Raw genomic sequence first — 27,454 nt, 5'->3', positions numbered from 1 at the left:
AGCTTTACAGAAAGGGAATTGGACTCAGGGAGAAGTGAACTGTCCAAATCATCAATAATTCTACTATAACTTTTTTGTTTTCAAATATTGTAAGTTTACTGTCAATCCACTGTCTAAATGGTGCCCCAAAGCATTAATTTAATCCTTCAAATTGCCCACCTGTTACAAGAGGATATTTTATTTCCAGAGAGATTTTGTTGTTCTCAACTCTCCTCAGTTATTATTTTCCACTTAATTCACAGTGAACAATGTGAAACGATCTTTCAATAAGTGATACCTATACAATTAAACAGCTTTGTGTAACATACAGGGAGATATTTAAAATATAATCTTTCAAAAGAATGTTCATAGTCACATTCTCTTTATTCCTAAACCATTTATAGGGCTCCATTTTCTTCCACTGGGCAAACCAATGGGGTTTTGGGAGAAAGATGAAAGAGTTGATTACTCAAAATTCAATTATATTTGGTTATCTTATAGCCCTTTTGTTTCTACTGCTCCTATCTTCTGCTGGACTAACACTCTGATCTGCTGCACCACTGATTTCCTACCTGTTCTGCCACCGTTGTTTCTAACACACTAAGAAATGCAGTTCCTCACAAGCCATATAGGCAGTAGTCAAGAAGAATACAAAAGGAGAGAACATAAACCATTTTCCTTTCCCTTTTGTCCCTGAAATGCCAAATACACAATATAAAGGAGCTGAAATCTTTAGCAAAGAGGGCAGAGTATGCCATGACAATAGCAGCAGTGTCTCCAAAAGCAAAGTATTGTATAGTACGACCTAGCTAATTTAGATCAGTTGAGAATAAGCTCATCTGAATGTTTGAATATGTTAGTAAGAATTGCATTTTCATTATTCTAAAATGCATGGAGTCAGGCACCGTCATGTAATGCAATCTGTTTGGAGGACACTTGTAGTAATATCTGACAAAAACAAAATGGAAATGCTTTAAATCTCCATCTGTGGTGACTGGTTAAAAAATAAATTCTTCCATCTATGCAGCCATTGAGAAAGATGTAGACAGATATATCTCCAATATATTATATTGTTAAACAAAATTAACCAAGTATAGAACAGTCTGCATCAAAAGCTCCCAAATTTCATTGAAAATATGTAATCCACATACATGTATACACAAATATGCACACATTTCATTTGATACACGTATATAAAGGTATATGCACATAAAAATATATAATGTGTGTATTACAAAGTATTCTTCTTTGTAATAAAAACATGAGATAAAATGTGAAAATGTCTAGGTGGAAAATAAATTGTGCAAAATAGTACAAGTAATATTATATAGCTCTATAAAAATTATAGAGTAGAATATGCAAAAATGGTCCTAAAATGCAATGGAATTTAAACTGGGTAAATAAAGTGTGGCCAAATAGAGATCCTTTGACTCCTGCTTTAATGAACAGATAAGAATGATTACCAGTTATTGGAATGTAAATGTATGCCTTTAAAGTGTGTTTTAAAAGCTTATTTTAAGAAGCTTAAGCTTTTCCTCTCCAAATTTTAATTTTGAAGTTAATTTGTTTTATGCACATTTTTCACTAATAGTAAATTTCTAACAAAGCCTGTCGAAATTTTAACAAATTCTGGATTTGTAGAACATTAACGAGGACTTTAAACGTCTTTCTAAAATTAACAATGGATAATTTCTAGTCCCTCCTTTTAAAGTGCACTTTGAAATACTGCATTAAAAATTGTCTGTAAGTTGAGAAATGACTCAAGACTGTTCTAATCACTCTTGATAAATCTTTGGATTTATTTATACTCTTTGAACTCATGGACATATTCTATTTGACTGGTGAATCAAATGCTCACAAAATTGGGTTGTTGAAACAGGGCTTTCCCAATTGTATTTTGTGTGCCTTTCTTCCTTTGGCTGCTGGCCTTTTGGCCTTTTCACTGCTCATTAACACCTTCTTGGCAGTGTGGAGAGCTGAAAAAGGTGAAATACAAACTGGTTAATACTGCTACCCCAGCATAAAAATCTGGAAGTAGGGCTTCATGAAAAGCAGAGGTTAATTTTCTCTACTATAACCACATGAATAATCAAAAGTTGGAGCTATAGAGTTGGAGGATTTGGTTTTAAGATTACTCCTGGGATTATTTTAAAATAGAATTTATGATTGATTTGAATATGAACTCACCAAGTGTAGTGACTTGACTGTGGAACCCTTTCAGAGGCACCTCTTGGGATTTTTTATTCCAGTACTGATTGTGATCTTAAACCTAAGTATGCAGAGATGCCTGAAATTTAATTAAGGTAAAAATTTAAAAATTTATTTTTCCGTTTGAATTATATGCAAGGTTAGAAAAACCCCATGTAAATTGGTGGTAATTTATTTCACTTGAATCCCTAGGGACTTACATTTCCACATTAATAAGAATACACTGATTCTTACACACAAGGGTAAATATAGTAACTGAGACTCACGCTGAAGGTCATGTTTGGAATCTCATATTTCCTTTGCATCTTAGTTTCATACATTCTTTCTGGATTCTTTCTAGCATTTCCAAATCCTATTCATCCTCAGGGCCTAACTCAAGTCTCGCCTCTTTGATAAAGTCTTCCTTCACAACTTCTGACTTCCACATATATTGCTCACTGCCTTCTGTGAACTCCAGTTTTTATTGTCTGACATTCACAGCTTTGCAGTTGACTATTTACTGGCTTAAGCACTGGTTGTAAAGATTGTCTCCCCAGTGAAATGTTAAGTTCCTTAAGGATTGCAAATACTTTTAATTGTATTGGTATAGAGGTCTTTTGAATTCCTTGCAATACCTAACATAGAGTTCCTAGTAGGTACTCAAAAATACTGTACTTTTTAGTCCATTTATGGACTATGCATGAATTACATTTAAAATTCCTTCTATCTCACTATTGCCACTGCCTCAATTAGTTGCATCCCTTGCTAGATCATTTTTTTTTACAAGGCAGGACAAAATATTGCCACTGATATTGAACTCTAGTTTGGCTTATCTGCTGGCAGCAGGCTTTCCTGTAGGGCATTGTGAACGTTTACAAAGCTAGTATAGCTAATCTGCTACAGAGCTATCTTGCCCTTTTGGTCTGATTTATTCTCATTGGCCTTAAATATTCTCTGGGCTACTGTGGAAGCCCAGAATTCGACTTTTGCAAGCATCCATGACCAGGTAGCCGCTTTGTGGAACCAGAAATGATAGCATGTTCTTAAGTGACCATCCACAGTTAAAGGCGAAACAATTACTATGGGGAAGTAAGGCCTTTTGGCAGGTGTGTGTGCGTGTACGTGTGTGTGTGTGTGTGTGTGCGCGCGTGTGCGCGTGCTTGGCGTCCTCCCTCCCCTTACAATCTCTGTCTACCTTACCAGTCCCAGTAGGCTTCATGCCACCTCAGATTCAACACCTTTAAGTCACATTTTAATATAGCACATAATAATGTATCTTCTTTCTCCAGCGTAGGCCACAGAAAATGTTTGTCTCCCTTCTCTCTTGGGGCCTTTAAGGAATTTCTTTCTATCAGCTAGAAAAGGAATTTGAGAGACTATGAAAATTGAAAGACTTAGGTGAAATCTTATGTGGTTACACTGCATCCATTCCTGCCGAGGAAATAACTCCAGAGGAGTAAGGGAAAATATTTAAGGGTTGCAAGAGTCATCCTACCCTTTTCTTGGGCGTTTTCTGCTGTTTCAGCCTCATGGTTCCTCTCCCTGAAAAGAACAGGTGTGCCTGACAGCAGGTGTGTTTGTTCTACTTTTCCTATGGCAGCTGTCACTCCCCAGGTAACTCTCTTTTCCAGGTGGTGAATTCTTACAACCCATCATCTTCTTTCCTGGCTACCATTACTTTAAAAAAAGGTTTGGCTGTCAACCCTCCCTCCTTTTAGAATCTTTTGAAATGTTATTGTTGTGATTGTTGATTTTTTTTTTTTTGCTTTTGTGTTTTGGGATGACTTTTTAAGGGAAAATGCATGTTCAGATGGATTCTATTTACAATTCAGACAAACTTAACACTTTCCTTTTAAAAGCCTCCATAAAAGTCTGCAGCCCTCTTTGATTTGGATTGAGTTTTGAAGCCTTCTTCTCTGACAGCGTTGGGTTTCTCCATTTTGCATTTTCCAGTAGATCTTGGGGTCTGTCCTCAGTCAAGACACCTGCTGCTGGGACTGCCAGTCGCCACATGCTTGGCTTTCATCTTCCCTCGTTTCTATTCATAGCATGCACTTCTCATAACTCTAAAAGACTGTTTGATGCCCCCTCATTGTTTAATATCTACATGATTAAAGCAGCTGAGAGAATTAGCACGTGTCTTAAGCCTAAGGAAAAATCCAGTCTAAAAGAAATTGTATTGCAAGCCCAGATCGTTTTTAATAAGCTCTGCTGTGCTCTGTCTCACCTATTCCTCTGTGGGGCTCCCTTGGGCATTTTATAGGTATTTGAGGGTTAGCTTTAAAAGGATTCTTTCAGGCATGTATTTGACTCTCAATATAACATTTATCAAGCCCCCACAGTGTGCAGGACCCTTACAGTGGTCCCATGGTAAGGTACAAAAGAAGCAAGCATACCATTTTAACACTTAAGGAATCAAGTTACCTGTCCTTTAGGATGAAGCGAGGGAGAAAAAGTGCACATATATAAAAGATTTGGGTACATTTTGAAGATGTCAGATGTATAGGTGCAACATGAGTATCAATTCGGTACACAAAGGGGGCATAAAATGAATGTGTAATCACAGTTGGAAAGATATAGTGAGAGCCTCAGAGGAGTGAATGGTGTGAGCTTAAGGGCTTTCATCATGAGTGTCCTCAGGGACTTCAGTAAGGCAATACACCGTGCAGAAAAGTTGGTATTCTGATAGTATTATATGAAAATAATAGTAACTGCTACTATTTATTCAATTGAATTTTTACTTTGTGTCAATGTAAAAAGAATGGAAGAACTAGGGAGCAAGACAATATAGACTGTAAAGAAATACATTCTTAAAGTGTCAATTGTATGACCATGGGTTGAAATTTGGCTAGGGAGGTGGGTGGGCCGTATGCTTGTCTCGTGTGTCTGTGCATGTCTGTGTGGGGTAGGGGGTGGCAGCGGGGAGGAAGAAGCAAGATAAAGAGACTTGGAGAGTAGGGCAGAGTCTGGAAAATAGAGGTTATGGTATGAGGTGACAGCAATTAAAGTGGGGAAAGGAGTAAAAGAAAAGAGAGGCTGTGTTCAAAGAAAGGATTCACAGTTCCAGATCTTGGAATTAAATCCTTTACCTTCTGAATATATTTTTCTCTGAAACCTTAGGCTTATTTTGCTCATTCAGAATAAAATAGAATATTTAACTTTGAAAATAGGGTTTTCACAGAAAATAAAGTGCTTCTTTAAAATGCTAATTTTTGACTCTCAGAGTATGCCCAATTTTTCCACAAATTTGTAATCCATAGTAATTCTGAGGCATGGCTTATTGGAAATTAGGATGCTAAAGCCATGTCAGAAAACTAAGCAAGTAGAGATTTACAGTAAATTATTGGAGAGACTCACATCATTACATTAGCACATGGTTTAGCTGTATTTTGACAGTGGAGAACCTGGCATAAGAGTCTCTGGGAGCACCAAGTAATATGCCTGAGGTCCCTTTCCTGCAGGTGAATTCTCTAGTGGCAGCTATCGCAATTTATGCCAGAGGCTTATTTTTATGCAGACATAATCTCTGGTAGAATTTTCGCAGCCTCTGTTGACAGAACTGACAGTGTGTATAGGCCCAGGCTACTAGGCAACACCAGCATCAGTTAGCAGTCAGCAAATATTTATTATGCCTTAACCATATGCCTAGAACCAAGTTAGAAGCAAGGAGGATATATTAGAACAGGCATAAACAATCCCCTCAGACTCTTTACAGGGCTGACATACTTAAAGTAACTAAAATAGTGACAAGGCTATATTTAATCAAATGCCACATTCGGGGGAGGGTGAGTATTTTAGGATGTTAGAAAAAGGAGAGATCAGTTAGAGCACTAGATTGGGAGAGTCTTCAGAAAAGAATTGGAACTCATCCTATAACGCATAAGACAGGTCGAATTTAAAGAGTAAGAGTGAGAAAAGGAAGGAAATCTATGCACATTGAGAACAATTCAGAGGAAGGCAAAAAACAAACAAAACATAACAAAACAAAACAAAAACACCCTGGTATTTATATAGTACAACAGGAGACCAGCTTGATTGACATGGAAGATGTTTGAAATCAATAGAAAATAAGTTAGGTCGGGCCAGAGTATCAAAGTACTTTGAAAACCAAGTCAAATGTTTTGAATACAATACATTAAGAAATGGGAGATGTGTGATGATGAAAGGTGGGAGCATAGCATGGTCATTTAAGGGGCATTTTAGCACAATTAATATGGTACTGATTTACTGGACAGGTTGGAGAGGGTAGAGAAAGGTATACAAATATTACTATAGCTATTGGATAAGCACATATTTAACTTCAATTTCACCCTTCAAGGAAGTCATTCAGGCCATTCCCAACAAAATCCTAGATTCCCGTTGTTTTTTATGTTAAACATAAAAGTGTTAAAAAGATCTAAGTTCACATCAGATGGGTAATGTGCCAAAGTTGTAACAAGGTTTGAAAGAGGCACATCTCACACATAAATATGAAAACCTATTGTTTGAGTCAGTTTCCAAGGCTGAAGGGACTATATGCACTTACATCATTGGATAAAATCTCTGTGTCTCTAATTAGCTTCAATCTGTACAGATGTTCTTTAAGGAATTGCCATTCCTTTTTATTAGACCGCGCTCACAAATTTTTCCATCTAAGTTTGATGTAGTATGTTGGAAATGACTATTCTAGGAAACTTGGAATATATGAAAAATATGGAGGTTTTTTAAGAAAAAGAAAAGAAATATGTGTAAGTAAGAGGTAAAAATAAGCAAACCAAAATAACTTAGATGGATGAACCCAAACCTAGGTTGTAGCTGAAAATAGAAGGGTAAACAAGCGCCATCCCAAATAAAAACAAACTAAAGTAAGAAAATGGGCAATGCAGAGAAATCAGGACATAAACCAAGTTTCACTTGAATTATGCATACAAATTAAGACAGTTATTTCAGTTTTGATTCATTCGCTTGTGTATACACTTAGGTTTTCACCTGCCAAACTTTGTAAGTTAGTATAAAATTGATCATATTTACATCATCATCAAATGGACACTGGTTGTCAGATTTGAGGGAGGAAAATATTTTTCTTAAAATCATTGGAGATTAAGTCTCAGGAAAGCTACAGCCTCAATGAAAATCTTGTAAATATAATTGGTATTAAGATCTGTTTAATTAAATGGCATTACAAGGGAAAAGAAGGTCAAGTTTGTCTTTAGGTATTTGTCTTTTGCTTTCCTCAGTTATTTCCCTACAGTGCAATTTATTCCATTTAGACTGGTGGTGGTTCAACACTGGCTGTACCTTAGGATCCCTATGGGAACTTTCAAAAAGTCCACTGCCCAGACTCCACCCTAGATTGATCCAAGCTTTGGTATTTTCCAGAGCTCCTCGGGGGATTCTAATAGGTATGCCGAGTTGAGAAGCGCTGTATTAGATTAGCACCAGCATCTTTCTCTCTTCCCCCCTCATATAGTCCCTTAAGGCATAACACTTCTTACAAGGGACATATATTTTAGCCAGACTAAATATTTGTGTTACACTGATGATAGAAAGCTCTTGAGGGCAGGTCCTTGGTTTGTTTATTTTTCTATCACTCAGTGGGCTCTGGCCAGTAAAGTTTGTTGTATTAATACCAAGTAGAAGTATAAGAGGTAGCAGGATTAGAAATAGGGCCCAGGACAGGCTAGTTTTTATGTAAGTGGGGAGGGGAAGAAAAAATCCAGATTGTAAAATACAGAAGTCTTGGCTATAGTGGGAAGTCTTCAATAGGTCCTGTGAATATAAAATATCACCTTAGAACTATGGTTTATTGCCAGATTTTTTAGTTATCCATACTGTGACTTTAGGTAAGGTGTTTATCACCGGGTGTCTCTGATATCTCTTTAAAATGAGGAAAATAGTTCCAGTCCCATCTACCCCAAAAGATTGATGTGAGATTCAACTGACATTTGTAGTTATGAGTTCATTTTACAGTATTTTTAAGTATAATACGCCAGATATATGTAAAATTTTTGTCGTTATGATTTACAAAGGCAGTTAATAGTCTTTTTGTCAGAATGAAAAACCTAGAATAATCCACAGAGCACTGCAAGTGCCTTTAACCACCAAAGTCAGTGGAAGTGTGAGGAAGACTTCCTTTGCAAAGCTATTCAAATACCTCAAAGATTGTATTTTCTATAATCCCAAGAGATGAGTATGTCCATGTAGAACATTGCATAATTTTGACAGACTTTAATAGCGCAATGAAAATAATCATAGAGAAATAACTTGATGTGAATTCAAGTTCCAGTACAGCATTAACTTGGTTTATGAGCTTGGATAACATATACGTATATGTACTTGCGTGTGTTTATTCATTAAAGGGAAGGAGTCAGTGTACTAAAATTTGTTAAAATCATTAATCTATCTATCCAACGTACATTAATTGAACACCTATTATGGGTCAGGCAGTATTTTTAGTGTTGGGAATACAGCAGTGAAAAGAAATAGACACATTGCTTACCATCATGTAAACTTACGTTCTAGTAGGAAGTGGAGCATAATATAATTCCAAGTCTGTAGAATTGCTATTGAAAAAAATAATAAAACAGGGTAGGCACATAGACTGGTGGAAAAGGGTAAAAAGAGTGGATGTTTCATAGGTGCCAAGATCTACCATAGGCACTTCCCACACGTTACTTTTATTTATATATCTTCACAAGCATCCTATGCAACAGGTATTGTTATCTTCATTTTAAGGAGAGGGAAATTGAGGCTCAGAGAGTTTTTAAAACTTGCCTAACATTACCTAGTGGTTATGTGACAGAGTTAGAATTGCAACTTGCATCTGCCTGAGTTCAAATCCCATGTTCTTTCTACTACATGTGGCCAGCACGTAAGTGACTTAGTATATGTTTCCATATTCTTTTCTGTACAATTCCTTTCTGTTGGGCTTCATCAGAGATTTAATCTGACATCCCATGTACCCTATATGTTCCACAGATACTAACACTTTAAAAATTGAATTAGTTATTAGCATTTAAAAGTAAAAAGCTGCATATAGAAGTATTGGTTTCCAGCTTGTCTCAAAGTATTGAAAAGTCCAGCAAAATTGGGCCTGTGCTCCCATAGGGCAGAAACCAGCTGAAGCTGAGCAGCATGATCCCTCTGAGACAGAGCATGCACTCTCTGGGTTTCCACAGCCACTACTAATCCATGTTGTCATAGCTGAGCCACTTCATTCATTTATGTTATTTACCTGGCCCATGTAAATATTTGAATTTGTGACCCACTAGAACAAATACATGAAAAACCCTCTTCCAGTTCCAAAGTTTTGATTCAATGCTGAACATTCGGGCTCAGTTATAAGCCTTGTAACTATTCCTTTGACAACTTAGTTATACTTAAATGAGTTTTTTTCTTTCATTTCTTCTCCACTTTGTTTATTTTTTATGGTTTAACAACCATGCAAACAATAGCCAAAATTGCACATTAATTTCTTTACTTTTTCTATTTTAAAATATGATTCAGTGCAGCACACACAAACCTATGTATTTTTAGTCTTTATGCAGAAAAAAGTGAAACATGCTAAACATGTTAAAAGTCTCAAGCATGCATATAAACTGTAAATAGCATAATTAACAAGTAATTCATAATGGCAGTTAAATTCTGCCAATGTGGAATCATGCAAGCCAGTTTAGAAGTCCATGTTTTAGTTAAGTCTATAATTCACCATAGCCTTTAAAATCCAAGTAATTTATTAACCTAATATAGGTTAGAAGAGAAAACCCAGTCATAATATTGAAGTGAATATAGGGAAAGATGCCTCTCATGAAAATCATTCAAAGTATAATTATTCTTAAGCACAACATTATTAAAATGTATTTCTATAATATAAAAGTTTTTATGAGTATTCTGTGATATAAGGTACCCTATGCAGCATTATGTTAAATTCTGTCTCCATATTTGTAAGTTTTATAGAGTTTATTTTATAGCAGTAAACAATGGGATCTCTGCTAGACTCAGAGTGAATTACAGTTGCCTAGTGGTGTGGGTACAAGTTGATTTGTCAGCTCACAGGCCCAATTATCTGTTCTTGTGGTTGCCCTAGAGCGGCCCTGAGGCACAATAGCCTCTATGGCCAGGATATCTAGCTTGTTCGGTGGTTCATACACTGTTAGTACATGTTTGATTTCATGCAGGTGGAGTAGGAGCCCACTTCGATAGTGCACAGTGAAGTATGGCATGAAGACTCCTTCCTCGTCCAGCCACAAATGTCTTCCTGTATAGCCTGCCACAATGCCTGAAATTTCCAGCCTCAAATAGTCATTTCTTTGGTTAAATTTTCATCCCTGTCCGGAAAACAAAACCACTTCAAAAAGGTTAAGCCATTGTCCCACATATAAATAGTGTTGGCTTCATTAACACTATGAAATTGTTCATTGGTTTGCATAACAAAATGTCATGGTCCCTGGGAGAACAGGTAACGCAGAGCAGGTAACTCTTAAGGACGGAAATAGGAAAGTTTGGTCTAAATATAAGATATTTGCCAGGAAGGTCATGCCTAGCACAAAGCTCTGTGGTAGAGAGCCTTGAACAGTACATACTTGGTTGGGGGCAGGGTGTTAGAGATAAAGGAAAGAAACGTTAGAAAAGAGAAGGTGAAAGTGAAATAAGGTTAAATTTGACATAGTTCCTGCCACCCTCTTCCTAGGTCCAATCCTCATGTTATCTGTTGCTTATAAATTTAAAAGACAGTTAGACTTCAGATAGTATGAATGCTTGAGAAATGGGGCATTATAACTGAAAGATTTGTTAGTTTAGATTGAAATGTATTATAAAATAAAAGTACCAGTAAATTTGCAGATTTCTAAGAAGGGGTTTGATAAGGGACAAAAAGTCAATTCGAAAATTAAACAAGGAAATGGAAAGAAGAATAAACAATGTAAGAATATTAATTCATTTAATTTTTTAATTGACTTTTCCCCATTATCCATCCACTGTCCACAGTAATTTGGAAACAAACTGTTATTTACATTTTATAATATTGCATTAGTTTTCTATTGCCACTATAACAACTTACCATAAACTTAGTGGCTTAAAACAACACAAATGTGTTATCTTACAGTTCTGGATAGTCAGAAGTATGAAATGAGTCTCACCAGGCTAAAATCAAGATATCAGCAAGGCTCTATTCCTTTCTGAAAGCTCTAGGAGAAAACCTGTTTTTCTTGCATTTTCCAGCTTCTAGAGGCTGCTCATATTCTTTGGCTCATGATCTCTTCCTCCATCTTCAAAGCCAGCGATTTCATGTCTATTTGATCCATCTTCCCCATCATACATTCTCTGATACTTCTGCCTCACTCGTCTACTTTTAAGGACCCTTGTGAGTACATTGGGTATACTTAGATAATCCAGAATAGTCTCCCTATCTTAATGTCAACGGATTATTAACTTTAATTTCATCTGCAACCTTCATTTCCCTTTGCCATGTAACCTAACATATTTATATGTTGTGGGTATTAGAATATGGATGTCTTTAGGCATTATTCTGCCTACCACAAAGATAATAAACATACATTGTTATACTATGATTAAGACATTGTGTTTGTTACAATAATGGAAATGGGTTGACAAATTTTATTCCCAGACAAAACCACTCAGATTTACGCATTTTAGCTAAGTACATATATAAGTGACAAACATTAAACAAAATGATGAAACTGTTTCAAAATAAAGGAACAGATGAAGATATGCCAGGGAATTTTCAATAAGGAGAGGATAGGGCAAGGATGTCAATATCAGATTAAGTGGAATTTAAGGCCAAAAGCATTAAAATAGAACCTAGAGGGATTCATTCCATAAACAAATATTTATTAGATGTAACTGTATGGAATGATATGTGAAGCATTTGATAAAACTGCAGTTACAGTTGTGAAATACAGATTTCTCAGAATTTGAAAAGTAGGCAAAAAATAATACCAAGGATTTGAATAATCTAATTATGAAGCTTGACCTAATATTTTGTCAGATAAATAGAATTAGATACTCTAATGCCAAAAACAAAACCACATTTGTATTTTATGCCCCTGGACCATTTACAAAATTTATCATGTACTTTGCCACAAGGAAAACCTTAATAAATTCTCAAGTGGAAAACTGGCAGGTAACATCCTCTGACAAGAATTCTGTAAAGCTAGAAATCAACAATTCAAAGACCAGAAAAGGTAAACAGGAAAAAACTTAGAAGAACCATAAAATACTTTATGTAAGTAATTTTTGGATCAAAGAGAAAATCAAAAGAAAATTTTAAAATTATTTTAAAATGAACAAAAATTATATTACTTCCTAAATAATCTAGGAATGTGGCTAAAAACATGAGAGCTGCAAGTAAAAAATATATGTGGGATTTTCAAGACTTTGCACAAAATATACATTTAAATTAAAATTTATTATTTCTTTAAATTCATTTAACGCTATAAATTTTCCTTATAGCATTAACTGAATTTAAAGAAATATTGAAAAAAATCTTTCAACTCAGGAACAGAAAAAGAATATATAGATATATATTTCACATAAAAGTATCTGTACAAAAGTAATAAAAATATAAGCTAAAATAATTACAAAATGTCAATGTGCAATTAACAAAGCCAAAAGCTGGTCTGCGAAAATATGTATAAAAGAGGCATACTTTGTTCTACACTGAAAAATACACTGATATACTTCCTAAATCTCAAGGATAAAGAGAAAATCTTTCAGGCTTTTTGGCAGAAAAACTGAATCATCTACAAAGAAAAAAATGGTTTTCTCATCTATATCGTGGAAGCTAGAAGACAGTGGAATAGCATCTAGAAATTTCTAAGAGAAAAAGACTGCAAACCAAGTAACTTACCGTCCAGTCAAGGTATCATTCATCCACTTGGGTCAGAGAAAGATGTTTGAGGACATGTAAGAATTCAAAAAGTATATCACTCTCATACACCAGTGAAAAAATATTTGAGAAAAAACTCAAACTAAATAATAAATGAATCGGACTGGAGACTTCAAGATGAGAGAAGAAACAATGATGGGCAATGAACCTGGCTCTCTGGAAAAGTAATTAAATCTAAATGGAAAGGCAGATTGACTTAAATATCTAAAATAGTATCATTTCAACATGTAATCAATATAAAAAGTATTAATGAAATACTTTGCATTCTTCTTTTGTGCTAAGTCTTAAAAATCCCACATGGATTTTGTACTTGCAGTAGATCTCAGTTCAGACTAGCCACATTTCAAGTGTACAATAGTCACATGTGGCTAGTGGCTACCATATGGACAGCACAAGCGTCTAAATAAATATACTAAACTATCCCAACAAAACACAGGAGTGGGAGTGAGAAGAAGGGAGGACTAACAAGACCCAGAAGATCTCATGGGGTTAGGAAGAGAAGTGAGAAAGATTATAAAAGTGACACTGTAGGGTTAACAATGACAACAAAAGGAAGCAACTTGGATGTCCAGCAATAGGGCATTAGTTAAATAATTAATGGTACATTTATAACATATAACATTTAATATTTCCAGATTTTGAAACAATGAGTTAGATAGAAGCATATTCTATCTTAAGGAAACATGCATGTTATATTGTTATATAAAACAAACAAGTATAGTATAATACATAAAATACCCAATTTTCATAAAAATAAATGGAAGGTTTTTTAATGTGTCTGTTTGTATATATTTTTATGGGTCTAGAGAAAGGTATGGAAAGACCTTCACTCTACAATGAGTATCAGTTGCCTTGTGACAAGATTGGAGAAGTTAGATAGGGAGTTATTTATTAATTTTGTCTTTATGAACAACTGTATTATTTTAATTGTAATAATGAGAATTTGGGGGGGTAATTTCTAAAACATCTTATACAGTATAAATAAGAATGATAAAGAGAAATAAGCAGCAATAGCTCTTGATGTGTGGAAGGGACTTGACCTCTGTTCATAAAGTCAGACAAAGCCTGAGTTGATAGCATTATTTGGTCATTAAAAGAGGGGCGTGAGATTTAGGGGAAACTAGAGGTAAGGTCTTTAAAAAAAAAAAAAAAGTCTTGTTATATAAAGGGACTTCCTAAGTGAAGCATGAAACCCAGAACCCATAAAGGAAAAAAAAATGACAGATTTGATAACGTAAAAATTGAATGCCCATAAACAACAGTAAGGGGGCATGGGAAAACAATAGGTTGGGAGATAATATCTGGTACATACAAAATGCAATGTATATGGATAGCACGTTCCATATAAAAATGAAAGAATTACACAATACCAATAAATATATGAAATGATGTTCAAATTAATAGAAAGTAAGTATAAATATATATAAATAAAAATGAAGTAACTTTTTCACCTAATTTGGCAAAAGGAAAAAGAAAATGATTCAAATATTTACTGTAAGGGTATGAGGAAGCTGGAACTGTGGGGGGAAATATGAACTAGAACAATTTTTTATGAGAATCTAAGAAAATTCAAAAAGCACATGCATTGTGACCCAGCAATCAGACTTTCAGGAATTTATCTTACAGAATAAAGCAAGAGTGCAGAAAGGTGTATATGCAAGGATGGCCATTGAACATTGCTTATAATAGTAAATACTTGGAAATAAGCTAAATGTGTGGTTCTGGTCAAATAAATTATAGTAGCCTCAGACAAAGAAATTCCTTGCAAATATGAAAAAAAATTAAGTAGATCTACGTATTCTAACACAGGAAAGATATCCATGACATACTATTGAGAGGAAAATTGCAAAACATTACATATAACATTATCTCAGTCTGGTAAAAACACAAAAAAGTGTTTGTGCTTATGTGTTTATGTATTTATGTGTTTTCTGCATTTTTCAAACAATAAATAAAAACAATGAAAGTATAGTAACCTTTCAGTCAGCATGATGTTTAGGGAATGAGGAATTTTCATTAATCCGTATTTTTTTTGTTGATTCAGAATTAATCATATATTTTTAAATTCCCATCTTTAATTGTTGAAAATCTTTCTAAAATGACTCCTTTTCTACCCCAGTGTGACATCGAGGAAGCATTTTTGAACCTTCATTCTATGACTGATCATCTTTAGTGACTTATGTTCATTATTTTGAGTATCGGTTCTTTTTGCCTGAAGCCCTAATAATAATGACAATTGCTACATTTATAGAGCCAGGATTCAAACCCAGTTCTCTGATGCCAAGTTCTTTTCAGTACAGAAAAACCCCTGGTAGCTACCCTCATTGATTAAATCCCTGAAATGATGTGTTTGCTTTTCATTCACTTTTATTTTCTTACAGTAGAAAGCTAGAGGGAAAAAAGTCATTTGGTTGAAATTTTTGGTTTGAGTTTCAATAATTAAAGTTTTATGTATTCACCATGTAGCTTAAGAAATAGAGCATTACTAATTACCTTTTTGCCTCTGCTGTGTGCTCTTTTCAGATCCCAGCCCTCTTCCCTCACTTCCCTACTAGATGACTGTCATCCTGAAATGTGTTTATCATTCCCTTGCTTTTCCTTATAGTTTTGCCATGTATGTATGCATCCCTAAAAATATGTTTTTCAGTTTCATATGTTTACAAATTTCTTAAATATAATCATATTGTGTTTCTATGAATTGCTTTTTGTGCTCAATGTTACATTACTGACATGCATCCATGTTAATGTACATAGCTCATTTATTTTCAAGGTTATATAATATTCCATTGTGTGACTGAACCATAATTTATTTATCCTGTAGTCTTTTTTGTAGACTATCATGGCACAGCTTTCAATTGATCGTAATATCACAGATATCACAATCTGCCAAGAACCTACATGGCCATTGTGATCTGTCTGTTCAGTGTTGTAGCGAAATAAACAGACAAATCAGAGTACCACTATAAGGCATTCAATGAGTATCAAATAAAAGTTTGAATAGGGCACTGTGAGACTATGGAGAGGGCCAGGTTAACTTTGGCTAAAGCAAGGCTTAGAAAAGAGATAATTTGAAGTAAGATAATTTGAAAAACTGTTACAACTTTCAAGAGGTAGATATGGGGAAGTATGGCTTTCTATGCAAAGAATCACTGGAGCTGCAAAATGGGAACATAGGACAATGTTCAGACAATGTTTAGCATAGATGTGGCTGGAGTGTAGGTACCTGAAGGTCTGGCTTACCCAGTCTAAATGGGAACAGATCTGTAATCAAATCCTAGCTCCATTTTTAAAAAAATTGCCAATACTACTTAACATGGCAGGTTACTTGACTTGACCTTGTTCTCTCATCTGTAAAGTGAATAATGCCTACCTCTCTGAGTCATTGTGATGACTGTATCTTTAAGTGCGAAATATATGGATAGGTCTTCGCACAGTGTCTGGCACAAAGTAGGCACTTTCTGAATGTCAGTTCCCTTCTCTTATTTAACATTGACTTGAATAAGGCCTCTTTCACTTTTGTTTCTCAAGGAATTGAATGGGTAGGGCAATGAATAGTATTTTTTTTTTTTTTTTGTAATTTCTCTTCAGGCTCAGAGCCTCACCATGACATTCCTTTGCTTCTGTTAGAAAACTGGTTACTATCTGGCTCAAATTTTCAGCATCGGCTGGGCGCGATGGCTCATGCCTGTAATCCCAACACTTTGGGAGGCCAAGGCAGGTGGATCACCTGAGGTCAGGAGTTCAGTACCAGCCTGGCCAGCATGGTGAAACCCATCCCTATTAAAAATACAAAAGTTAGCCAGACGTGGTGGCACGCGCCTGTAGTCCCAGCTACTCTGGAGGCTGAAGCTGGAGAATCGCTTGAACCTGGGAGGCGGAGATTGCAATGAGCCGAGATCATGCCACTGCACTCTAGCCTGGGTGACAGAGCCAGACACCAACTCAAAAAAAAAAAAAAAATTCAGTATCTTCTTTGTGTTGTCTCCCTCTAATTCCTACTTGCAAATATCAATTCCTGTACTCCAGAAATAGCCCAATCTAGGATATGAAGCTCAGGCCAGGGAGTCTGGGTAGAAAAAGGAAGAATGTAGAGAAGGTTTCTGTTTGTTTAACCTGAGCTAAGAAACCAGCATCAAAAACAGAGCTTCAAATTGAGTCCACATCTTATGAGCTAGATGTTCCCTTTCTATTTCATTTCTAGGGACAAAGCTGATGTCAGAGCGTGGAGAATTCTAAGCCTATAGATTACCTGGCTATCATGGAAGAGTGATGAGCAAATAATAGTCAAGTGGCTTTATTTCACTTGATAAAGGTGAGAAAAGCAAATAACCCAGTGAATATACTAGGAAGGAGCAGAAATTTGCACAGAAAATGAATGAATTAGACAGGGGTGTTCAGAGTCAAATTATATCAGGAGGCAGCAAAAAAGGGAATGACCAACTAGCAGAGCAAGCACATAAACAAGGCATATTGTAGTTGAAGAGATGAGAAGATTAAAAATCTATAGGAGGAATTTATCACAACTCAATTCAGTTCAATAGATAATTATCAAGCACTGATTGTGCACCAGGCTTTCTTTGGTCCTGTGGTTGTGGAGGTGATATAGTGAAGGACAGTTTAAAATCCAAGTCAAAAAATGAGAACCAGGAAGTCTATGTGGGGTTAAGGAATGAGCTACAAACATTCATTAGCAGAGACCTGATCCTGAAGATACTTTGCTAATTCATCTCCAGGCCACCACTTCTGATATTTGTATTAGTCAGAACTCCGACAGTGAATGGTGGTAGCCCAACTCCAACTAGCTTAAGAGAAAAAAAAAGTTTTTTTGGCTCAAGTAACCAAATAACAAGGTGGAACATGGTCTTAGCAAAAACTGGAACACAGGTTGGAGTCATGGACTGGAAAACTGTCAAGACTCCCTTGTATTCCTACCTCTCTCTGCAGGCCAGCTTTATTATGTACAAGATGGACAGCTGGCTACTGCTGACTGCTCCGGGCTGTCAACCTTACAGCCTAGCTAACTAAAAGGAAAGAGATCCTCTTCTGCCTGCTTTCAGTAAACATTTAAAAAATTAAGAAAACCTGAAAATGAACCTGGATTGGACTAGCTTATTTCCCATATCAATATCTGGACTAATCAGTGGGGACAGGGAGGAGGTGTCTTGGTCCATTCTTGGTTTGTTTTATGCTGCTCCAAAAGAATACCATAGACTGGATAATTTATAATGAACAGAAATTTATTGGCTCACGGTTCTGAAGGCTGGGGAGTCCAGTGGCTAGAGCTGTCTTTTTGTGTCATCACATGGCAGAAGGGCAAAGATGAGGAGTGGAAAGGTAGAGAGAAAGAGAGAGAGAGAGAGAGAGAGAGAGAGAGAGAGAGAGAGAAAGGGGGTGAACTCGCCACTTTATAATGAGCCTATTCCTGTGGTAACAAATTAACAAACCCATTCCCACAATAATGGCATTAATCCAGTCATGAGGGTGAAGCCCTCATCATGACCCAATCATGTTTTAAAGGTCCTACTTTTTAATACTGTTACAATGGCAATTAAATTTCAACATGAGAACTGCCTATAATCACAGCACTTTGGGAGGCCCAGGCAGGAAGATTACTTTAATCCAGGAGTTTGAGACCAGCCTGGAAAACAAAGTGAGACCCCCATCTCTACAAAAATCTTTTAAAAAATTTAGTTGGGCATAGTGATGTACACCTGTGGTCCCAGCTACAAGGAAGACTGAGTTGGGAGAATCACTTGAACCCAGGAGGTCGAGGTTACAGTGAGCTATGATGATACTACTGCACTACAGCCTGAGTGACAGGACAAGACCAGATCTCAAAAAGAAAAAAAAATTCAGTATGAGTTTTGGAGGGGTAAACATTCAAACCATAGCAGGTGGGAAATATGATTGGCCCAGACTGGATCAGGTGTCCACCCCTTAAACAATTATAATTGTGGCAAAGACTGCAATACAAAGGTAGGAGCTTTTCAGATCACAAGTCTAAAATGGGGGTAAAACAATGGTTTTTTTTCAAAAAGGTGAGATTGCAGTATGTAGATGGTCACTGGGGGAATCACTGTAAGCCAAACATTCCACCCTGTGGCAGTTCTGTTGGGTAGGAGTCTCTCCAAACATGAATGGTCTAGAGATGCTGAAAGTAGGGACATGTATTTGGAAGCACCAGGCTAAAATGGAGAATACATGTGCAGTTGGGATAGCAGCAGATTTTTGACAGGCAGTTCTGAACCACCTCAAGCCTTTGGTTGTTCTCTATTGCCTGTAGAATAAATCCTGAAATGCTTATTAAGTCCTTCAAAATCTTTTTTCCAGTATTTTCTCCCTTTTTTCCATCTGTATGAACCCTTTAAACCAGCCAGACTTGAATATTTACTGAGCAAAGCATTCCGTGCTGAAGCTACACTCATGCAATCATCAGTCCTCCAGATATGGAATCATCATTCTTTATGTTGTGTTTCTACTATCATCCTTGCTTAGAATGCTTTTGAGATACACTGCTATATTCACCAAATATTTATTTATGCTTCTATGTGTGCAAAGTTTTTTGGATACTGGTTATACAATGATGAACAAGACAGACATGGTCCCTGCCCTCAGAGAATTTACTTTTTTTCTTTTTGAGACAAAGTCTCACTCTGTCACATAGGCTAGAGTGCAGTTGGTGCGATATTGGCTCACTACAGCCTCTGCCTCCTGGGTTCCAGCGATTCTCCTGCCTCAGCCTCCCGGGTAGCTGGGATTACGGGCATGCACCACTATGCCTGGCTAATTTTTGTAACTTTAGTAGAGACAGGGTTTCACCATGTTGGCCAGGCTGGTCTCAAACTCCTAACCTCAGGTGATCCGCCTGCCTCAGCCTTCCAAAGTGTTAGGATTACAGGCGTGAGCCACCACATCCAGCCGAGAATTTACATTTTAGTAGGAGTAGAGAGTTTTTATGTAATTATAAAACTGATCCTAAAATTATGATGTGATGACTGTGATAAGTACTCCAGAGAAAGAAGGACCTAATCTGGTCTGGAGGGTCAAGGAAGTGAGGTGAAATCAAATATAAGAAAGAATTAACCAAATGAAGAGATGGAAAGGGGCAGGAAGGAGAAGAGGAACAACATGCACAAATGTCATGAGGTGAAAAGTAGGATGGCGTATTTGAGAAACTGGAAGAAGTACATGTTGCAGAAGCAAGAGAGTGAGTGGCCAGAGAAGTAGACAGGGAACCAAATAACATAAGACTTTGTAAAGCATGTTAAAGATTTTGGTATTTGTCCTAAATGTAATGGGAATATACTGAAGGGAGGTGATGTGATTAGTTTTTAGCATTCTGTCTGGTAGCATTGCTAACAATAGATTAGAGGGTAACAAGATTGGATGGAAGGGTACCAGTTAGGTCATTGCAGTCATCTAGGCCAGAGATTATTGAATGTGAAAATGGAAAAAACTGTATTGGCTCAAGATATAATTAGAAGATAAAAATGATGGTATGGGGGATGCCTAGGTTTCTGGCCTGTGCAAATGAATGGATGATACTTATATTCACAAAAAGGCAATGGTAAAGGAGGATCAATTTGAAGGCAGTGATAATAAAGTTAGCTGTGGACATTTTTAAAAATGTAAGGCGTCTTTTAAATATCTATATGACAAATGAATAGTTGGATATACAACCTGGACAACAGTACTGGAGTCTAAACTCTACCCTCTTTCATTCAAGCCTTACCCATTCATCAAATCCTAGCTTAATCTACCAACTCCACAAGAGTCACTGACCCATTTTTCTCATTCTATTCTTCCTCTCCTCTGTGCCCTCTCCTAGTGTTTATTGCCTGAACCAATCATTAGGTTCCAGTTATATACTCTACAATATATATGGGGATATATCTTGTTTCCATTACCAGACATTAAGTTTGTTGAAATTAGAGATCCATATTAGATTACATTATACCTCCTTACCACCAGCAGATATACATGTAGTAAGAGATCATTTTACCTGTAACGAAGTGAATGCATAGCCTTTCTGCCACTAAAGCAATATTAGAAGCAAAAGGTGTTAAATACAAACAAAATTGGGTTTGAATTTTGACTTCACCTCTTACTAGGAATGGTGACCATGGTCAAGTATTTTAACCCTTCAGAGTCAGTTTCCTTGCTTATCAATACAAGATAATAATACATGCCTCAGGAAGCTATTGTTCAGTATTAAATGCAGAATGTATGTAAAGTGTATAGCACAGTGTTTGCCACAGGACAAGCACTAGAATAACCATTATTTGTTGTTGCTGTTATGACTATTATTAATTTTGTGGAGATCAAAAAATACCATAATTACATATGACAAGCAGTGGCTATGGTGAGGTGACAAGTTAGTGAATACAAAAATTGGTATAAGCATATGCCTGTTTCTCCATACTTTATAGTATAGTAAGATTTTCCATTATTCTCTACTTCAGAAAGCAGTCATAATTTTGTTGTCTTTATTTTTGGCTGGAGGTTGGCCTCTGGTTTTATAGAATATTCCACTGGAGCCAGTCTCTTGTGTTACATAAAGCATAAATTAAGGTATGGCTAAATTCACAATGTGAGAATTGTGTGCACATGTGTATATATGTATAGACCTATGTACCTATTAATCATTTTTATCAAGAAGGCCCATTGCTCACGGTGTGCACCATATATTGGTCATTATGTTGCTGGCAAGCAAAAAGAAATCACCCACTTAACAGGAGAGAAACACATTAACTCTTCAAACTAGTAGGGGGTGCTTTTACTAAATTACCTCCTCCAGTTGCTTTAATGGTACCCTAGTCTCCACACACTAATGCATGTCTGAGCAGTAAGTAGTTTTCTGTCACCTTACTAGGAGAACTAGGATATTTCTTTTTTAATATGAAGAGCTTGGGGAGAGGGTGTGGAAGTTCGTTTTTTTCTTTATATTTGTAAAATATTTATTTATGGAATCACTATGGGAACGTATATAAATGTATAGTAGATATAAATTGCTACTTCTATTTATAAAAATCCAGTATCTCTTTTAAGTCAATGGTATTAGTAAGAAAAAAATTATGATCAATGTTTTTCCAACTTTTACATTCCAGTGCATCCAATTTTATATTTTTTTACTAATTCTTAATGGAAAGAGGTTCTTATTGAAAGGTACCCTTGGAATCTAGTGATATTTTTAATATACCAGTAGATGATATATATTTTAGTTTTATATATGAATAATTATAATTCAAAATGGACTTTCCAGTTAGCTTTCTTTTCACACCTCTCCTAAGGCCCATTTGAATTTTATGTAGTTTAAGAAATAAAACTGATTTCCTAGATGAATGAAAGTTGTCTTTTTATAATTTTAGCCCAATGCTAAAATCAAACTGTTCGCAAGTGGACTGTTTTTAAATAACCCTACCCAGATTTGGAATTTTCAGAGCAAATACTATTTGGCATTTATATAGCACACCCTTTCAAGACTGGACTTTTATTTATTGATTATACGTCATGAAGTGGAACAGTGTTATAATTTTATAGCTACACTGTAGAGTAATTCAATTTTTCTTCCCCCAACCCCACCCCAGCTCCCCATCTCTGAAGTGCATGGTGATTATGGCGTTGCAGGTAGGCTCTGGGTTGACTAGGAGAGCTCTTCCCCCCAACAAAATAAAACTCTCTCCCCAACCCTTTCTCCATCCCTCTTTCTTGCTCCCTCTCTCCTTATCCCCTCTCTCAGGATATTGAGTTTCCAAGTATTTAGCCAAAAATATTTTGGGAAGAAAAGTGAACACACAGAACAGGGACAAATGTGGCATATCTCAGCATAGTCTCCCAGGGTCCTCAACTTCCCTCAAATGGAGGATACTGTACAGAGAAGCCATTGACATGGTTTTCACCTAGTAGATTTCAGTTCGATGGAAGAAGCTAAATTCCTACTTGTCACTGCTTTCATATACTCAATTTTGCTGACCCTCTGGAGGAACCTGAGTTAATACCTAGATGAAATGCATAGACAATAACATATAGATTAATATACAGATGAAAATCTGTGTGATTCTGATACTAAATTTTGACTGAGCACAGTTATTACAAATTTATTTCCGCTAGAATATGAGTTCCATGACGGCAGGGATTTTTACCTGTTTTGTTCGTTGCTTTATCTCTGATACCTGAAACAATGCTTGCTACGTTAGGTGGTTAATAAATATTTTCTAGTTAAATGAATTTTCTTACATTCTGGATTAAAACTCACAGCTAGCGAATTTCCAGGCTGCTTTGTAGATGTATGCAAAAAAATTGTAAACTCGGTTATTTGTGTTCAGATTAATGATTCTGGAGCCCTAGCACACAGGAATAGTAAGCAGCATGAGATATAATCTAAGACAAACAAGGCCCAATTCCTTAGTATGGTATATAAGGCCCTTTACAAACTGGCTCCATCCCACTTTACTGGTTCTTCTACCCCTACACTTATAGTACAGATGCAGAAAATTGTTTGCTGTTCTTTAATTTCATTATTCCCTTACACTTGTCTTTGCCCTTGAACACACACTTCTCTGTGCTAGAAATGCTCTTATCCACTTTTTAACCTACCAGAAGTGCATTCATCCTTTAAGATGAAACTCAAAGTATCACTTCTCTGGAGCCTGTCTCAGTCTTTCAGGCAGAGTGAGTCCCTCACTTTGCTTAGACTCCACAGCCCTTTATGTATAGATCTATCACGGCACTTACTTACCTCCTTGTCCTATCATCATTTCCATGTCTGCAATAGATTGTCAGCCCTTCGAGGGAAGAGGACGTATCTTTTTCCTTCTCTCTAATCTGCCTGGATCCTGCCACAGTGTCTGTCACACCATAGGTGCTCCGTGAGTGCTTATTGAATAACATATGGACTGAGGGCATGAAAACTAAGGGTTGAAGTGCTCTATTAAAAATTATAGGCCAAGTGCCATAGCTTATGTGTGTAATCCCAGCACTTTGGGAGGTGGAGGCAGGAAGATCACCTGAGCTCAGGAGTTCGACAACAGCCTGGGCAACATAGTAAGGCCCCATCTGTATAAAAAATTAAAAAATTAGCCGGGTGTGGTGGCACACACCTGTAGTCCCAGCTACTTGGGAGACTGAGGCAGAAGGATGGCTTAAGCCCACGAGGTCAAAGCTGCAGTGAGCTGTGATCGCACCACTGCACTCCAAAGCCTGGGTGACAGAGCAAGACCCTGTCTCAAAAAAAAAAAATTATAATATATAATTTGGCATTAGTCAGGGAAGAGAAAGTATACCAAACCTAGCTTAACTTTTTCAGATTTGCTAACATACTGCTGTGCTGTTAGGCAACTGGCCAAGAAATGAGAACATTTGAACAAGAAAGGGGGAAAAAACAAATGGAGCTAGAATTCTGGAAAAGGAAGTGACAACGGCCAAAGTAATTGATGCTGAATATGGGGAGGGAGAGGGTGACAGACAGTGGATGGACAAAAGGAACAGATCTACCTTAAATTGTGCCTAGGAGAAACCTTGGAACCAGTGACAAAGCCAAGTAACTATGTCAAAAGTGAACATTTAGCCAAGCATGTGTTTTGTCAATATACTATCAAATCACTATTTGGCTCTTTGTGCTTTTTCCCCCCAAGGTGATGATTTGGGGACCAAATGGAGTCAACTGTTCCAGGCATCGTGTAGACTCATATTACATCTATCCTGTATATCATTAATGTCCTTGGGCAATCCTCATAGATTGTTTTACCTGCACATCCTTCCAAAATGTGTAAAAGGAACATGCATTCATGTATATAGATTGTCCATTGTTTTTTAAATGCCTGAAACATTAATTTGATTGTTCAGATTAAGTGTTTGGGGCAATGATAATAAGGATTTGGATAATATAAGTTTCCAATTCAAAAGCACTAATGTTATTGTTGCTGTTTGCATTTGCTTTCTAGCTTTGAGAGGTTTTGGAAAATGCATTTTGCAAGAATTGCCTGCAGTGTTAGCACTAAATGATAGTGTGGAGGTAAAGAGAAGCATGCCTTTATCTAATTTCATACCTCCTTGATAAATTTCAAATAAAGAAAAATGTTCCTAAACATTTTACCATAAACTGTAGAATATTTTCAACTCAAAACCTTTCTCTGTGTACTGTGATACGTGTAAAACTCTGAATGTAGATCACAGATATAGGCTTAGTCTATTTAGCATGAGATGATAATACTACCTTGTAAACAGGAACTGCCCCCAAAATTTGATCTGATTGCTTCCTCTAGTTGGGTGATAACATGCTGAAGTAATACCCCAACACACATTTCTCAGTGAATATTATTCCTCTCATCTTTGTTAATGTTGTTAAATAATTTCAAAACTCTCCTCAAGGCAGCTGCTCTGTGCTAGGGAGCTAAACACAGGAGAGGCCAGTGTTTTCTTTTATTTGTCCGCCTGCAGACACAGATGTTGTTTGTGTTGTCTGGAAGCACAGAATATGCTCTAAAATATCATTGTTGTTTTCAATGAGTCAAAGTGACAAGTTGCGGGTAAAGTGAATCCATAAGAATTAGTACAGAGTGGAATAATACTTCAAAAGGAGGTACAAAAATGCATTAAACTCATATAGAACAATAAGCTATTAATGATATATGCATAGTTTAAGGGTCTATTTTTATATTGTCAGTGACAAAAGAAGTGCCCATTGTCTCCTGGCTGCTATATCCCTCAAAGTATTTTGGCGGCTGGCTGTGGAAATCCAGATGGAGACAGCAGTGAACTGAATGAAACCTGGGAGACAAGAAGCAGGAAGTTCTAGCATCCGCCACATTCACATTGCACAAATGAGAACTAAGCTGTGAATTTGAATGTGCTGCTTATAATATGCTGCATGAGGTCATTAGGATGGTGTTAAAATGGTTCCAAGTTAGCATTGCCAGTTGGTATCTGTGTGACTTTGGACAATTTATTTAATCTGTCAGTGAATGTTGGTTGCTTTATTTGAAAAACAGGACTAATAAGCTGGGCACAGTGGCTCAAGCCTGTAATCCCAGCACTTTGGGAGGCCGAGGCAGGCATATCACCTGAGGTCAGGAGTTCGAGACCAGCCTGGCCAATATGGCGAAACCACGTCTCTACTAAAAGTACAAAAATTAGCCAAGCATGGGGGCGGGTGCCTGTAATCTCAGCTACTCAGGAGCCTGAGGCAGGAGACTCACTTGAACCCGGGAGGTGGAGGTTGCAGTGAGCCAAGATCGCGTCACTGCACTCCAGCCTGGGAGACAAGAGCGAGACTCCATCCAAAAAAAAAAAAATTGGAATAATAACAACCTTTCTCTCAGGGCTACTCTGAGGATTAAATGAAATAATATATGTTTCAGGGCTTGGTACATAGAAAATGCTAAATTCATGGAGGTCAAGCTACCAAGGAACATGCAGTTTTACATATTAAAAAAGAGGAAGAAGAAAGTAAATCCAAACTTTAATTTAGCATCTTCTTTTTAAAAAAAATTTACTTTAAGTTCTGAGAACATGCACACGTATGTTTATTGCAACACTATGTACAATAGGAAAGACTTGGAACCAACCCAAATGCCCATCAATGATGGGCACTGGATAACGAAAATGTGGTACATATATATCATGGAATACTATGTAGCCATAAAAAAGGATGAGTTCATGTCCTTTGCAGGGACATGGATGAGGCTGGAAACCATCATCCTTGGCAAACTAACACAGGAACAGAAAACCAAACACTGTGTGTTCTCACTCATAAGTGGGAGTTGAACAATGAGAACACATGGACACAGGGAGGGGAACGTCATACACTGGGGCCTGTCAGGAGGTAGGGGGCTAGAGGGGGGAGAGCATTAGGGCAAATACCTAATGCATGCAGGGCTTAAAACCTAGGTGACGGGTTGATAGGTGCAGCAAACCACCATGGCACATGTATACCTATGTAACAAACCTGCACATTCGGCACATGAACTTAAAGTAAAATAAAATTAAAAAAAGAAGATGCTAAATTCATGTTTGGATTTACTTTCTTCTTTTTTTGATATGTAAAACTGCATGCTTTTTGCTAGCTTGACCTCCATTCATTTCTGCCCCAGGACTAGGGAATGCGTGCTTTGAAATCAGAACTACCTAGAAGTGGTTAAATTAAAAATCTTGTGCTTAGTCAGTTGCAAGTGAATTTTCTGATAACTGAGATAAGTTAGTTTTCCAACTTCCACAGCTAATAGAGAATGGCCTTTCTTTCTAAATAAAAGTTTGTAATGATAGGACTGTAATGTAAATACCACTCTCAAAAATAATTGTGTTGGTTCAGATCTACTATACTTCAGAATGAGGTTGACTGACCCTGATTATAAGAGTATATGACTACTATGTTAGTGTTTGCATATAATAACCCATTCTGCCATT

The 27,454-nt window shown here is 36.7% G+C and overlaps 1 non-coding gene across 1 annotated transcript; it reads right to left on the bottom strand.

Moving 5' to 3' along the window:
- Nucleotides 1-6,571: 6,571 nt before the first annotated feature.
- On the bottom strand, nucleotides 6,572-6,670 carry LOC112438624 (small nucleolar RNA U13). The gene has a single exon (XR_003027025.1). It is a non-coding gene; the product is annotated as a small nucleolar RNA U13 (small nucleolar RNA).
- Between the last annotated feature and the right edge of the window lie 20,784 nt (nucleotides 6,671-27,454).

This window comes from Pan paniscus, chromosome X (assembly GCF_029289425.2).
Source record: "Pan paniscus chromosome X, NHGRI_mPanPan1-v2.0_pri, whole genome shotgun sequence".
In the NCBI taxonomy this organism is placed as follows: Eukaryota; Metazoa; Chordata; class Mammalia; order Primates; family Hominidae; genus Pan; species Pan paniscus.
The sequence above is the reverse complement of the archived record's forward strand: the minus strand, read 5'-3'. Positions and strand labels throughout refer to the sequence as shown.